The sequence below is a fragment of the Octopus bimaculoides genome, chromosome 1, assembly GCF_046866305.1.
Source record: "Octopus bimaculoides isolate indiv1 chromosome 1, ASM4686630v1, whole genome shotgun sequence".
In the NCBI taxonomy this organism is placed as follows: domain Eukaryota; kingdom Metazoa; phylum Mollusca; class Cephalopoda; order Octopoda; family Octopodidae; genus Octopus; species Octopus bimaculoides.
In genome coordinates, this window is record NC_142928.1 from 92,891,462 (window position 1) to 92,908,202 (window position 16,741).

Genomic DNA, 16,741 nt, shown 5'->3' on the forward strand with positions numbered 1-16,741 from the left:
AACTATTGCAAACTTTAAGCATATATGTTCCTACTTCTCATATATCATTATGCTCTTACTAAAGATTAATACTCTACATTAAGAGAAAGGAGCAGCAGTTTAGAGAAAGAATTTTAGTGACGCAAAATCTCTATTCTATTTATGTTTTAAATTTCCGATAACAGAATTAATGTAGCTTTAAATTTCCAATGACTGAAACACTTTATTACGTATTTTGCGCAATTTATTTACGTGAAAGTGGGCTACTGTAGAGGAAGATAGAATTCGTATATAATTCTTGTAAGATTGCTGGTCATAGTAAGTCCATTTTAATTTGAAAGTTGGTGATTATTTTCAAAACCTGTGTATTGTAACAAGGACGAACGGACATTGCATGTTGCCATCCATCAGTCATACTTTTCATTTATTCTGAAAGTAACACGAAAAGCTTCATCATTACTTGTCAATATTAAAGGTAGAACATATTACGTAACTATTACGTACATTGTTCAATAGTACATAACTCGTACCATAAATATTAGAAACGATATCAATATATTTCGAGCTATAACAACAGATTACAAATTCCTACGATACATGCATACATATGTATGCATTTATGTATGTATATATATATATATATATATATATATATATATATATATATATATATATATATATGCATATATACATTATATATGCCCATGCATGCAATATATGCACGCATACCACGTTTATACTTTGGGCCCGGTGATCATTTGAAGAATTATATATATATGTGTGTGTGTGTATGTGTGTAAAGATATATATATATATATATATATATATATATATATATATATATATATATATATATATACATACATATATAGTGAGAGATAGTTTAATGTAGGCATATATACCAAGTGTGCAGTGAGCAGCACAATTGCTAGAAATAAGTCATAGAGAGCAAATTTTCTAATTTGGGCCCATAGGGGAGACATACTCCTGACGATGAGCCTGTTTCGTCAGATTAACATGTTTATTTAGTATAGAATTGAACGCTCATCTCTTATGCTTTCTCCATGTAGTGTAACTGAACCCACACCTGTCAGTATTATACAAACTGCCAAAAGAATCAGTGGCTGATACATAGAGTATATATATTTAAATGAAGTAGAAAATGGTGAATACTTGATCAACAACAAATTGACTACCATCGATATTCCAGGGTGAACGTAATTAATTTATACTGTTAGTAAAACGGATATTCTTACAACTTAGACGGTTTTTGCAACCGCTAACTCTACTAACCTGTATACATATATATATATATATATATATATATATATATATATATATATATATATATATATATATATATATATATATATATATATATATATATATACATACATATATATATATATATATAATATATATATATATATATATATATATATATATATATATATGATATTCCACTCGTTAATCTCAGTCATATAATGCGAAAGTAACTGGTATATGTTAGCGATTATTAATATTATATATTATCAATATCAAAGAAAAAAGAAAATGGAGAAAAACATGGATATATGAATAATTTATGTTATAAAATGCTGAAAATTTCTTTTTAAAAACATAACAGTACAAATAAATCGATTACAAGTTGTAAATCTCGAAAATATAGAATAAAGGAACCTACATATATGTTTCAGTCCTATCATCTAGTTGATCAGATGTTTTAAGCATTTGGTTAAGTCCTAAGAAAGGTATCATATCCGAACTAAATGGGGTAGGACTACTTCAGGGTTAGTTCTGAGCTTATGGAACTTAGGTTATGATTTTTCTTTTGAAGGATGCATACAGAGTATCTGTGAGTTTAAGAAGTTAAAAGCTATATATAGTAAGTGTATCTATGTGATGGGTTACATATATTCATGAATATAACATATATTAGAAAACAAATCAATAAAATACGCATAAAAAATAAAATCAAAAAGATAAGATATAAACAATTTTAAAATAAAAATATAAAATGTAATAAACTAAATAATAATCACCTATACATTTTTCTTACTGGTTTGGTAAAAGATACAGTTGTGGAAAGGTATAGAGGAGTAGTAAAATGTGACATAATCAGAATCGAGGATAGAAGAAAGTTTGAAAATTAACCGTTATAATGTGTATCTAGTAACATTAACTTATAAATCGTATTTCAGTAGGATATGTAAATGCATATTTAAGTGCATATTTAAGATTAATCCATTTGGGCGTTGGGACATGAACATCAAATACATAGTTACTCGTACGTATTTTATTGAGCATACGTATACATATATATACACACACACACATAAACAGAACATAATATATATATATATATATATATATATATATATATATATATATATATATATATATATATATACATATATACACATAAACACATATATATGTATACTCAGTCGGATATGCAGCCATAGGTGTATATATATATATATATATATATATATATATATATATATATATATGCGAGTAAAAATAAATACAAAAAAGGTGGGTTTTTTGTATGATTGTGTATAGAGGAATATATTATTTTGTTTAAAAGAGTTCCAACACTGTCTGTTTTTTATGTTTTATTTATATTCCTGCAGAACTAATGTGGTGTATAGAATATGGAATATACAATATATAATATAATATACAATATACAATATAAATAAAATAAAATAAAAATTGATGGCACCATGTAAGAAAGTATTGAATGTAGATGAAATATTGAGTGTTCAATATAAAGGATCAAATATATAAATATATAAATATAAATATATAAAGGCGACTCGAGTTTCAGGGCTATTTCCCTTCGTCATGGCCGGTATGACAGACTTTAACAGACAGTCTGTTAAAGTCTGTCATACCGGCCATGACGAAGGGAAATAGCCCTGAAACTCGAGTCGCCTTTATATATTTATATTTATATATTTATATATTTGATCCTTTATATTGGACACTCAATATTTCTTCTACATTCAATACTTTCTTACATGGTGCCATCCATTTTTATTTTATTTAATTTTATATTGTATATTGTATATTGTATATTATATTATATATTGTATATTCCATATTCTATACCCCACATTAGTTCTGCAGGAATATAAATAAAACATAAAAAACAGACAGTGTTGGAACTCTTTTAAACAAAATAATATATATATATATATATATATATATATATATATATATATATATATCGATACAAAAAAAAAGGCACACATACACTCGAATAAGTAGTTTATCGGTCGCAACATACAAAGAATGCTTAAAACTCAATAGATTTTGTTTTAATTCAAAAGACGCATGCTTCCGGAGCGATATTCTTACATATATTTTTTCAGAGGTCCATTCCAATAGTTTCAAAATCAGCCTACACTGGTAAAATAAATGTGGAAAGAATGTTTTATATCTATTCAATGCATCTTTCATCTATTTATTAAGAAGATTATGTTTTCATGTAATAAATCCCTTATAAACAGATAAAATAATTCCATACATAATATATACTGTTCTTAATGCATTACGTAAATTATGTGTGGAATGTAAGTAAAATAATTATCTCCGTAGTTATTTTATATATACCTCCCTGTCTGTATGTATATCTGTACCTATATGTAGCCGTGGGGAGTCGTTTACATTTTCGGAAATTTTTTACTTCAAAACTGGAAAATCTAGCTATCAAGCGAAGGAAGACAACTCGCCCGGCCATGATTTTTTAGGATGAATATTTCTTGAAATATCACTGGCGTTCTTGTGTTTTAAAAATACATTCTTTGCAGAGAACAGTTATCATTTAGAGAAACTGAAAAGATGTCTAGTTCACGCTAGATATGAAACCATATACATTCAAACACAACATGCATTCGTGCTTGACATTCTGCATTTCTTTAGTGTTGCTTTCCGGTCTAAACTCCATCCCTACGTCGCTACTGAATCTTAACTGTTTTCACAGTCCTTCCAACTTTCTGTACTTTTTTTTTGCACACGGTTTCACGTCATCCATATGCAACAGGTAACGTATGGCTTCACTCTATTTTCTAGTTATATTTCGTTTTGTTAAGCTCTAGAGTCAGAGCAATGCCAAATGTGAGGGGAAAACGAATCATGCTGAAAAATACTTCCGTTAATACTAATGATACTGCAATTGAAATAAAATTAAATAATTTGGTGAAATTATTTGATAATGTTATATTTGTATTCTTTACCGATATATTATATTTCAGGAATTTTGATATAATTAGTGAATTTTTCAAACTTTTCAGTCCCGAGTGGGTAACACATTCAAACGCTTTTTGTTTAAATAATTAATTCAATCACTCAAAATCTGTGGTTATTACGGCAGTTTCTGTCCACAAATTTGTAGGTTGTCTCAGTCAAAATTGAGGTGACAATTTTTTTATGGTGGAGAGAATCAGGTGATGGAATGATAATCTCTTTGAATATTGGTGTCAGTTGATTTTGGAAAGAGATAGGTTATAATTTGAGCAAGCCAATCAAGTGTTTTCTCAGGATTGTGCATAATATCGTTATTACATTTTAGCAGTATATCATGGGTAGATATTAAAGAAAACCACCAAGAATTTTGGAACTTTGTCAATGCCAGAAGATTTCCATTTACTGGTTTTCGTTAGTGCTAACTTATAGTTATGTCTTGTCAAATCTGCCTTTCTAAATTACTGAAAATTTTTCCTGTGTTCCTTCTCCATTTTGCAATTTCATGAGATTATTATTATTATTATTATTATTATTATTATTATTATTATTATTATTATTATTATTATTAGACCTGGAAACAATTTCTAATATCGGGCTACAGCTAGTAAAATTAGATGCAAAAAATTTTCCTATGTATCCAAGGCATGCCAAATAGTACTGTTTTCTTGAGCTGCACTAAACTAGGGTTTATACCTGTTTCCTCTATCTATCTGTTCAAATCTAGGAATACTTCCTAATGCATTTATAACTACAGCAATACATTTACCCACACTTTCCTTAGCCTCTGTAACCTAATGGCTAGGACCTGGTACTTCGCCATTTTCTCTTTACCTCTCATATTGACTTTGTTATCATATGGCACTGTAAAGTAAATTACCTAACACTTTCTATTCTCTTTCGCTACTACTACTAAATTACGCCTTGTAGATTCTATTACTCTATCGGTCTGTATAGTAATATCCCACATCTTATACTTCTTACTGTCTAGCACTTAACTAGGTTCATGTACATACAACGTATCGGTATGGCCAAATACTAGGTTTCTACATAAATCCCATTGCGTTATTCTCCCTAGTCTGATATATCTTTTCTTGTATTCCTACTGTACCAGCATACTACCCACAATAACTATATAAGTAGTACTTTCTTCTTTTGATTTAATAACATACAATCAGAATCTACCCAATTTTTGTCTGTCTTAGCATTTATCCACTTAGTCACCATGTCTGATATTCTCTTGCTACTAACAAACTCTCTGTCTCTCTTTTCAGCCCTCCTTTCTGCAACCACAACCATGTTTCACTACTACTACTTACTGCAACTATCTTTAGAAATCTACTATGCAAAGTCTTCACATGCCAGTCAGATACTTCTGCTTCTTTCTTTGGGTTTTTAACTCCATTTGTTTTTTTTCTTTTTTTGGTTTCTCAATCTCGTACTGTTACTATAGCAACCCATAATAAAATGTTCTCATTATTAACTACATTAGACGTCCTAAATCAGATTTTGTCATAGCTACCAAATCTGCTGAATATCTAAGTAACGATATTGCTGAAGTATTTACAACCGTCACTAGATTGAGAAAAGTTAGCTTTGACTTCATGAGCTACCTCACCCTTCTGATGTACCCCATTGCAACCTTCTCTTTATTTCTATTGTTAGTACTTTGTTAGAATCTAATACTAACTAGATGCGTATAACTTGCTCCTCTCGATGATTTTAATGTTTGGCCATATGATAAGTGAATGCCTTCACCTATCCGTTTTCATGACTAATATTTCGCATTCATGTATCCGAAATTCCATATCTATATCTTTACTGAAGCGTCTTAATGTCTGTATTAAATAATCTCTTTTTCATTCTTACTAATGAGGTTCACATCATCAATGTAGAGCAGATGGTTAACTCTTCTTTTTCCTTTACTGTCTCCAAACTGATACTCTGTCTTTGCCATTAATATTAAACCAACCGAGATTTAAACATAACACAAATGTTAAGAGGAACAATGAGTCACTCTGGAAAATTCTCCTCTGATATTAACTTTTCAAATAGCATTGCGTGACTACCCTGTTTACCTGACTCTGATATGTACTGATGCTGCCTTAGAGCAACCACTGAGGTCAGTCTGCAATTGTACTGAACAACGGCCAAGCGAGAGGCTCATTTTTGCTTTTATCTCTAGAGTTTCTCTGCAAACTCATGTCTCTCATAAGCTGGAGAAAGGTAATGCTCGTTTTTATCGTGAAAGCATCACTATGCACCGTACATTGTGTTTTCCTTTTACTTGGTTTATTTAATCTTAGTTTTGATGACGCTATCTGATTAATTACACACGGGCACACACACACATACACCCATACCATACACATACAGACAAAACAGATACACGCGCATACATTGGGCCGCTTCGTTCGTATTTTGTAGGCATCCATATTTTTATTCACTCCAAGCCTCTTCTGTAAATCACAGTAAATCACAGTTCGAAATTCGTCATCGTTTGTTATTTTGTTAATGAGATAATTTTGCAGTTCAGCTAATTAATGCATACGTATTTTATATGTTATTTTGAGATTTGTTTGTTTTGGTTCGTGTTTAAATCTTGAAAAGATAATTTCGTTTGCTCTGTTTTTCTTATTTATTTTCATTTCGGTTTGCGTTTTGTTTCATTTTCGTGTAAGGGGTGTATAAAAATTTTTTTTTTCACAGCTTCTTTGCTCTTAATAACAAAATTCTTACACGAGACATTTAGTATCGAAATTTATAAATAAGCATTTACTGTTAAGGTAAAAGCAATTCATTCGACTACCTGAAGCACTGATTCTTTGTATGAACTAAGCTACTTCCACAATGTTTTGGAGGTTTGGGTTGAAATAATTATCAACCGTAAAGTGTCTCCTTGAGCAGCTTCAGGGAATGAGGAGCAAATTTAATGAAGTCTTTAAAGAGTGATACTTAATACTCTTTGCTCTAGGCACCGACTCGACACACTCTCCTAACTGGAAAGTAGACAGAAGTTTTAGTATGAAGATGAAATGTTGATAATTCTTACACAAAGTTTTTCGTAGTATAATTCAAATTAGACTATAACAGGAATTAATCTGATTCGTGTTTTAAAATGTATTTGTTAAAATGGAAACGCTGTATAAAGTAGGATATAGAGGTTCAAACAACTTCAAGCATTCCGAATCTGGAGAATCCGATTCTTCCCAATAATTCAGTCAATTACACTTTAAGTATATTTTATTGCATACTAGGTACACATGTATTCACGTGTGGATTACAAGATTTTTTCGCTATTACTATGTTGGAAAGGAAGCAAGTAAAGGAAAATGGCAGGTATATCTCGTTATTTATAGCATTTATTTGTGTAGAAAATAATATAAATATTCTTTGGAGAAATAAGATAATATTTCTATCATTTATAAATATTCATACAAAATGCTTTCTTGACGTGGGAATAAATTTTTGTATCTTTTCAATAAACGAACACGGAAACCGTATGGTCTTTAGATTTACAGTATATCGAATTGCAAGATTACTGACAATATACGAGACACAAATTTTGAAAGTTGATTTAATGAGCGCAATTGTAGATTTAAAAAAAATACGCTGATAAGGAAGGAAAATTATTATAGGAAAGCATGGGTGCCTATAAATCACCGAATATTTTATACAGGATATAAATTGTATAAACAATCTATTTGAACTACTATTGCTTTTTCTCATTGGTTTTACTAATGCCGTCTCTATAGCTCTCACAAATACAAACTACCCATCACTTCAAAGTTATACTCTTCAAATAAAAACACTCCAAAATTAGCTAATTGAAAGCATATGAATTTTGAAATATATGTGCATTACATCAAAAGCAAAATTCTTTAGAAATGTTGCTACCTTATTTCAACCCTAATGAACTTAGAAAATATCTTCATCCTGATATGAACTTTAATTTGTTTTTCGTAACAGACATTCAAGTCAACATATAATGAAAAGCTTTACACAAGCAAAGTAAGTTCACATCGACTGAAAATATAACCCACTACGTGACCTCGCAGCTACCATTGAATTGAGCAAATACTTTCACTTACTCTCCCAATATATGCTCCTGAATAAAATACAAATCATTTCATTAAAAAGAAACATAAACAATTGAATCCATTCCGATGGGTAAATATGAAAAGGACAAGAAGGGCGAGGCACAAGATCCGGGAATGATTGGGTATATCGGTCACTGTGCTATGGTGGATATTTTCAGCCGTAATATAACTTTGAGCACTGCTACTCGTGAAAATACAAAGGTGGATGGGGTTTCCATTTTCCATCTTACATTAAAGCACATAAACGTAGTTATGTTGCCTTAGGAAACCAGATAGGCATCGGCAGCATGGATTAAATCGAACCCCGCAATTCTAAAATCGATAACAAATATTTGTTGTTTATGTTATTGATACAGGAAAATGGAGAACCAAATTCCATCGCAGCGGGATTTACATAGAATACTTTAATACATTTTGACCATAACTTCCAATTCGACGCAGTGAAACTTAGACAGCCCAGCTATCGGGATATTTCTACTTAATAGTTACCAGGAATCTACACATTCTCTCTCATACTTAACTTGTTCTTAAAAGTTACTCAGATTTCTTACATCACATGAAATTTAATCCAACTCCCTGACAGAAAAAGTACACAGTGAATCTCATCGAAAAGTTTATGAGAAAGCCACACGGCAAATCAAAACTGTTATCAAATATGTTAAAATGGTGCTGCAAATATACAGACTAACACTGACACCAACTATATTGCATATCGCAATATATTAGACATGAAAGACATAAAGACTAAATATTACTTCCAGTTTTATGCAGTACTTCGAAAACACCAAATACACTACATAAAGACATTCGAAAAGCATTAACATGCATCACTTAAATCAATGCCAAAGGAATATTACAGAACAATCAATATATTACATATATATATATATATATATATATATATATATATATATAAGGTATCAGAGAGGAAGAATTATTAGAAGGTCGGAAGAATATGCTTTGCAGCATTTTCTGTTTGCTATCTAAGTTCCCAATGTCGTCGAGGTTCATTTTGCTTTCATCCTTTCATGATCGATAAACTAAAGTATTAGTTAACTATTGAGAATTTATATTATCTAAATTGCTCTCACAAATCCAAACTCTATCTCTCTACCTTTCTCCACGTCTGTCTTGCCCCCTTTCTCTTATTCTGTGTGTATTCGTATTCCAACGAGAAATTACAGACTCTTCGAATAAAAGCATATTATAAACAAACTCCTACATAGGCTTTTAGTCTCTCGAAAATAACAACAAACACTGAAAATTGACTAGAAGCCGCTTTTATGTTATAAGTGATTTCTATCACACTGGACACCTGCACTAAATTGAAAATAACATTCAAATATTCATATATAATGTTCACTTGCATTGTTCTGTTGCTACGAACCTTGCCTATATTTGCCATGTGACAGTTATTCTCAACAATCAAGCACATATGCAACAAATAAAAACAATGATTCAAAATCATCCGACAAACGCTAACTTCCTTAGCTACTCTTATACATTATACATTAAAATATATACTAAGTAAAAGAGTAAAATAAGAACTACATACATTAGACCGAACACTGCTGCTTTGATGAACATGATCAGCAACTACTATTCTAATTTGTTGCTCAAATCTCAGAGGAAAGTATCATAAACAGATATTCTAAATTAAGCTAAGATGTACAGAATATCGGCGTAAATGGCCGCGTGAATAGCACTCCGGTATTTAGCCAACACACTAATCTCCGATATACTAGTGTCGCGAATGTTCACATTGATACACAGCATAAACTGCAGTTAGTATTTGCCTCATCTAGTTCAAATGAAACAAAATTAATATCTCTCACTAAAGACAAAAGAACGTGTTATGCTTGCAAAGTGAATGTTTACTTTACAGTTCACTATTTCATCATAATTGTTTCTTAGGCATTATTCCGATTATGAGTTCGCCATGCCAAACTATATTTACATTTAGAATATAGACAAGGAAACATTGTATTCTATGGATTAACACTGACATTGTCAGATTCTTGTAGAATAATATTTTTCAATAAATGATGAACAACAGAAATGATTTGGTGTGGGAAGCAACAGTCAGTTAAAGAGAATCCAATACTCGATGACGGTATTTACGTTATTGATTCCCGGAGGATGATCGCTCTTGGTGACCGTCACTGTTGATCTTGCTATTATATATACTCTCAACATACTTTTTCTCTCAAGACATTTTCTGGAAGCTTTTCATATTCTGATAACGCGATTTTTCTACAATAATAACAAGCTCATAAAAAACAAAAAGACATAAAATATTGCAGCTTTTATTTCTAGTATTATGATTAAAGAGAACATAGGGAAAAACAATCAATCACAAAAGAGTGTTGATAGAAAAAGAGAAAAGATTTATACAAAGTAGTTCCCTTATGGCTCGTAATAATTTTGATATTTTATTTGTCTTAGCTGTTTTATCTTTCAATGGAAGATTCATTGATATTGCTGAATCTAGAAGCTTCTGACAACATCAATCCCATGTGATGTTATTTTTCAATCCTAATAGATGCACAGTGATTTTATAAATGTCATTGATGCTCATATATATATATATATATATATATATATATATATATATATATATATATATATATATATATATATATATATATATATATATATATATATATATATATATAAGGTTTAGTAAACAAGCTAAAATCCATCGCAGTATGGCATATATTCACCTCTGCTATCTATGCTATATCAGCCTTCGTTCCAACATCCATTTCCGGATTGTCCCCATAAGGATTACTTTACACGGATTTTTACTACTGGAATGAAACTACACTTCAAGTACTGTTCTCTCTTTTTTCAGCACATCACACTCTTCACCACTTCATACTAAAAATATCCGCCTACGGATATAATAATAGATTACTTTATTTTTTCTCTCTCCGATGAAGGGAAGTACTGGATCTTCCCAGAAACAGCTGTAAGACTCTATCCATAAAATACTTCTCCAACCATACCATTGCTCTCTTTATCTATTTATTTTTATATATTTACACACACACACATATATATATATATATATATATATATATATATATATATATATATATATATATATATATATATATATTTAGGGAAAAACAATTTATGTTTTTTTTCCTTATGAGGTTTTTTCGCGCTGACTACTTGATAAATTCTTATAAAGATTTTATCCTTACATTATATATATACATACATATATATATATATATATATATATATATATATATATATATATATATATATATATATATATATATATATATATATATATATATATATATATAATTTTCAGCTTAGAGCTGCGGCCATGCTGATGCACCACCGTGTTGCTACACTGTTATTACAGGGAGCCTCTTACAATATGTGGCACTTGGTGAAGAATGGAGTTTGATTTAGCAGCCCTCATTTGCACCTCCTGCCGCGAGGTAGGTTCATCTGGGACTCTCGATAGGAAGAGGTCCAGCTTTGATTTAAAAACTCCTACATCTACTTTGTGCAGATTCCTCAGGCTCTTTGGGAGAATATTAAAAAGCTGTGGGCCCCTGAATCCCAAGCTGTTGCAGTAACTGGTCCTGAAGCGCGATGGCATTGCTGGGATCTTTGGCACTATGCAGTGTCGTCCCGTTCTGGCATTGGTGTAGCTTTCAATGCCAAAATTTGGCACAATTCCTTCCAGGATCTTCCAGATGTATATTACTGCATACCTCTCCCGCCTTCTCTCCAGGGAGTAGAGTCTTAGCTGTTTCAGCCTTTCCCAGTAGCTGAGCAGTTGCAAAGAGACAATCTTCTTTGTGAATCTCCTCTGGATTGCTTCAAGGTCTGCTGTTAATTTCAGACTGGTGGGTGACCACAGCTGTGAGCAGTAATCCAGGCGGCTGAGCACGAATGTCCTCCAGAGGATCATCATGGTTTCTTTATCTCTGGTTCTGAATGTTCTCAGGATCCATCCAGCCAATCTTCTGCACTTTGTTGCCATTCTGGTAATGTGCACTTGGAAAGAGGTATCATCACTCATGTCGATACCCAGGTCTCTCACTGATTTAGGCTCTGGGATTGAAATTCCCTGTGGACCAGTGTACTCTGTAAGTTTCATATTCAGTTTTGGACGTTGGTAGCGCAGGGCTTGGAATTTTTCAGCATTAAACTGCATATTATTGTCCTCAGCCCATCTGTAAACTGAGTCCAATTCCTGCTGCAGGTGTGCAACATCACTGGAGTTCTGTATTTTCTGCGAGACTTTTGTATCGTCTGCGTAGCTTGCAAGAGTGGCTATCCGGGCACTTGAAGGCATATCTGAGAGAGCGACTATAAAAAGCAATGGTCCCAAGACAGTGCCCTGTGGAACACCGCTCATTATTTGTGTTTTCATAGAGGTGGCTCCATTAGCCACTACTGCCTGACTTCTATCTTTCAGAAAGTCATGTAACCACTCTCCAGGTTTTCCAGTTATGCCAAGATCACGCAGTTTGTGGCATATCACACCATGATCCACTTTGTCAAAAGCTTTTGCAAAATCAAGGTATATTACGTCCACATTTGAGTTTTTGAGTAACTGCCTCAACACCCAGTCGTAATGTTGTAAGAGCTGGGTCAGGCAGCTCCTACCTGATCGAAAGCCATGTTGGGTATCACTCAGCAATTTATTTTCTTCAAGGAATGCGATCAGTTTTCCTCTGATTATCCTTTCCATGACTTTGCTGATGTGTGAAGTCAGAGAGATAGGCCTATAGTTTTTGGCATCTGCTCTGCTTCCCCCTTTATGGATTGGGCATATTATTCCCTCCTTCAGCTTGCTTGGCAGTCTTCCGTTTGCGAGAAAGCTCTGGAAGAGGATCTGGAGGGGTTTTGCCAGGGCATGCTTACACGATGGGAAACCATCAGGGCCAGCAGTTGAGTTTGTGTCCACTTCATGTATAGCTAGTAGTACATCTTCTTCGCTAATGTTGATGTATTCCATCGTAACTGCCTCACTGGTTATAGGGGAGGTAGCAAAGAAGTTCACTGGTTTGTTCACTTGTCTGTGCTCCAATGGAGTGGTGAAGACACTTTTGAATTGCTCATTCAGTACCTCATTGATCCTAGTTGGACTGTCTGTGAGGGCGCCATCCTTTTCGAAGAGGGGTCCAATCTTGCAGCGTACTGAGGCTGTTTCTTTTGCGAAGGCCTTTGGGTTTGATTTAATTTTTTTATAACCCAGGCTTCTTTGTCTGCTCTCTCCTTCACATAGGATTGTTGCAGCCTTTTTTCGATCTCCATCAGTGTCGTTTTTAGGCGGGACCTTTGGCCATTCTTGGGATGCTGGTTGAGTCGCTTTGCAACTTTTGTCCGTCGTCTCATGAGGATCTTCCTCTCCCTTGGAATATTGTTCCTATTTGTTTTGGCCTTGTGCTCTGGGACATATTTCTGGCTTATGGCTTGCACAATAGACATGAAACATGTCAATGTCTGGTGTGGAGAGACATTTTGGCCAATCCTCTCTGAGGATCTCTTTCTGAATCGATTTCCAGCCCGGTTTGTGGAAGTTCAGATATATATATATATATATATATATATATATATATATATATATATATATATATATATATATATATATATATATATGACGCCATACTTACACAAGTCAATTTAACAAAAAGAAAAATAGAGAATATTTGGAATACAAGCCTCCATAATAGAAAACTCGCTTACTGGAATATGATAAAAAATTCCAACAAAGCAGATATTTACGAGGGATGGATGAACTCAACACCAATTATTCTCCCACACAAATTCCAGATCAAAACAATACCAAATGAACCTGACGGACAGAGAACCATCAGGGAAAAGTTAGCACTATTCCATCTAAAATCAGAGATTGAACTTCTAAGACTTAGGGCCTCCACTGATGAAGAAAAATATAAAAACATCGACGAAGAGATGCACAGGGAAATAAACAAACAAACCGAGGGACAACCCCTCGAAAATATCATAAATGTTTGAAAAGGAATCTGTGAAAAGGAAGACAGAAACTCTCTCCTACGCTGGGAAAAAAGCAATGATTTCTTCCAAAGATATGAATCAACTTTTAAACAAGAATTCAGCACAGATAATCCTTTCCTAAAGAAAAGAACTATAAATAATAAACAAAAACTGAACAACGCACAAACCACTTAATCAACAACAACCTTCCTCATTACCCTCCATACACCATAAATAGAAATCACTTACAACCACCACTTTTGAACCACCCAAAACTAAACAGGGAACAGGCTTACAGACAACGCATTTATGAAATAGATTGCACCAAACCTAAAGATCACCCATACACCAGGAACAGAACACACCAACAACGTCCCAATAACAGGCATAACCACCCCATAACAACCCAAAACAACACTAGGATAAGAAACACACCACATGCTAGTCACTACTACCCTATGACCCAAAATTACTGGCCCCCACCGAACTCAAGAACAACACAAAATAACATCAGATCAAGAAACATCCCACATACTAGAGTTACACACATCACTAACCAAAACACCCATAGACACCCACACACATATAACAATCTAAGGCAATAATACTACCATTCCCCCGAACCAATCCCATATAATCTAACAGACAGCTCATGCAAACAAAATTACAAACAACATTTTTTAGCTCCAGGCCAGAGACACCGGGACACAGGCTGGAATCTAGTAATCAGAAAAAAACCGAAGATAATCAATCTCTCAACCAAACCTCTTTCAAGCATAAAAATAGACATCCTCTCAAAAGGGCTAAAATTCACCCCAACTCCACGCAGAGCCAACCAAAATGAAGTGAAGGACAGTATAACAGAATTCTGTAGAAAATTAAGACTCACAGAAGCATTTACCAATCACAGCACTGAAGATGACTCACTAGTCAAAAACAAAAGTGAGCACATCCCACACAAAGGTAGAAATAAAGATCTAGATGAATTCTGCAACCACATCGAGAACTTCCCTTACCACACCACGCATAAACAGACAGTTAACTCAAACTTTAACACTACACAATGGAAGGAACTAATAGAACTCCAAAATGATGAAGATATTACGATTAAGGAAGCAGATAAAGGAAGTGCAGTTGTAATAATGGACACATTATACTATAAAAACCTAATAATCTCCATGCTGGATGACAACCAACACTATGAAAAAGTCACAAACTACACCCCACAAAAAATAATGAAAACTCTGTCCTCACTAATTAAAACACATGGAAATGAACTGACAACCAAGGAGATTGATTTTCTAACAAACTTCAAATGCAAGCCCAGCCTTTTCTATGGTCTACCAAAAATACACAAAAGCCAGATCATAAATGAAACCATCAAAAAATCACCAAAGACATACATACACCAAACCCGGGGGATCTAAAACTGCGACCCATCATAGCTGGCCCAGCCTGTGAAACACACAGACTAAGTCTATTTATGGACATCCTCCTAAAACCCTTCCTTAAACACATAAATAGCTATATCAGAGATGACTTGGATATGCTAAATCACCTCCCAAAGGAAGTCAAGGAAGAAACAATCATGGTCTCATTTGACGTGATTAATTTATACACCAGTATACCTCATAATTATGGACTTGAGGCAATTCAATTCTGGCTGGATCAATTCCGGAAAGAAATCCCAAACAGGATCAGTAAAGAATTCATTACTAAATCGGTTGAATTCATCTTACGAAACAACCACTTCATGTTTGACAATACTTTCTACCGACAAAAATCCGGAATTGCTATGGGCACTAGGGCAGATCCAGTCATTGCGAACCTAACAATGGGTTACTTGGAAATAATAATATACCAGGAATCTTTATCCACCTTTGGAAACACCCTTTCCCAATACATAACAGAAAATTGGAAAAGGTTCCTGGACGACTGTTTCATACTCTGGATGAAAACACAGATGAACTCTTGAAATTCAAAAGTCTATTGAACAGTGTCAACCCAAACATACAGTTCACAATGGAGTACAACCAAAAGGAGCTCCCATTCTTGGATATACTAATTAAAAAAATAAACCTAGAAATAGAAACGGACATATTTTACAAAACCACAGACGCCAAACAATATCTACTATTTGATTCATGCCACCCAAGACACACCAAGACAAACATCCCCTTCAACCTTGCAAGAATGATATGCACAATAGTGTCAGAAGAAAATACTAGAGACTACAGACTACAAGAACTCAAAAACACACTAATTGACAGACACTACCCAGTTCAACTCATAGAGGATGGAATCAGACGTGCATCACAAATTAACATAGAAAACTTAAGAAAAGTTAAACACAGCAACACACTTTCCCCGAGAATACTGCCGTACATATTTACATACAACCCCAGAAACAAAGAAGCATT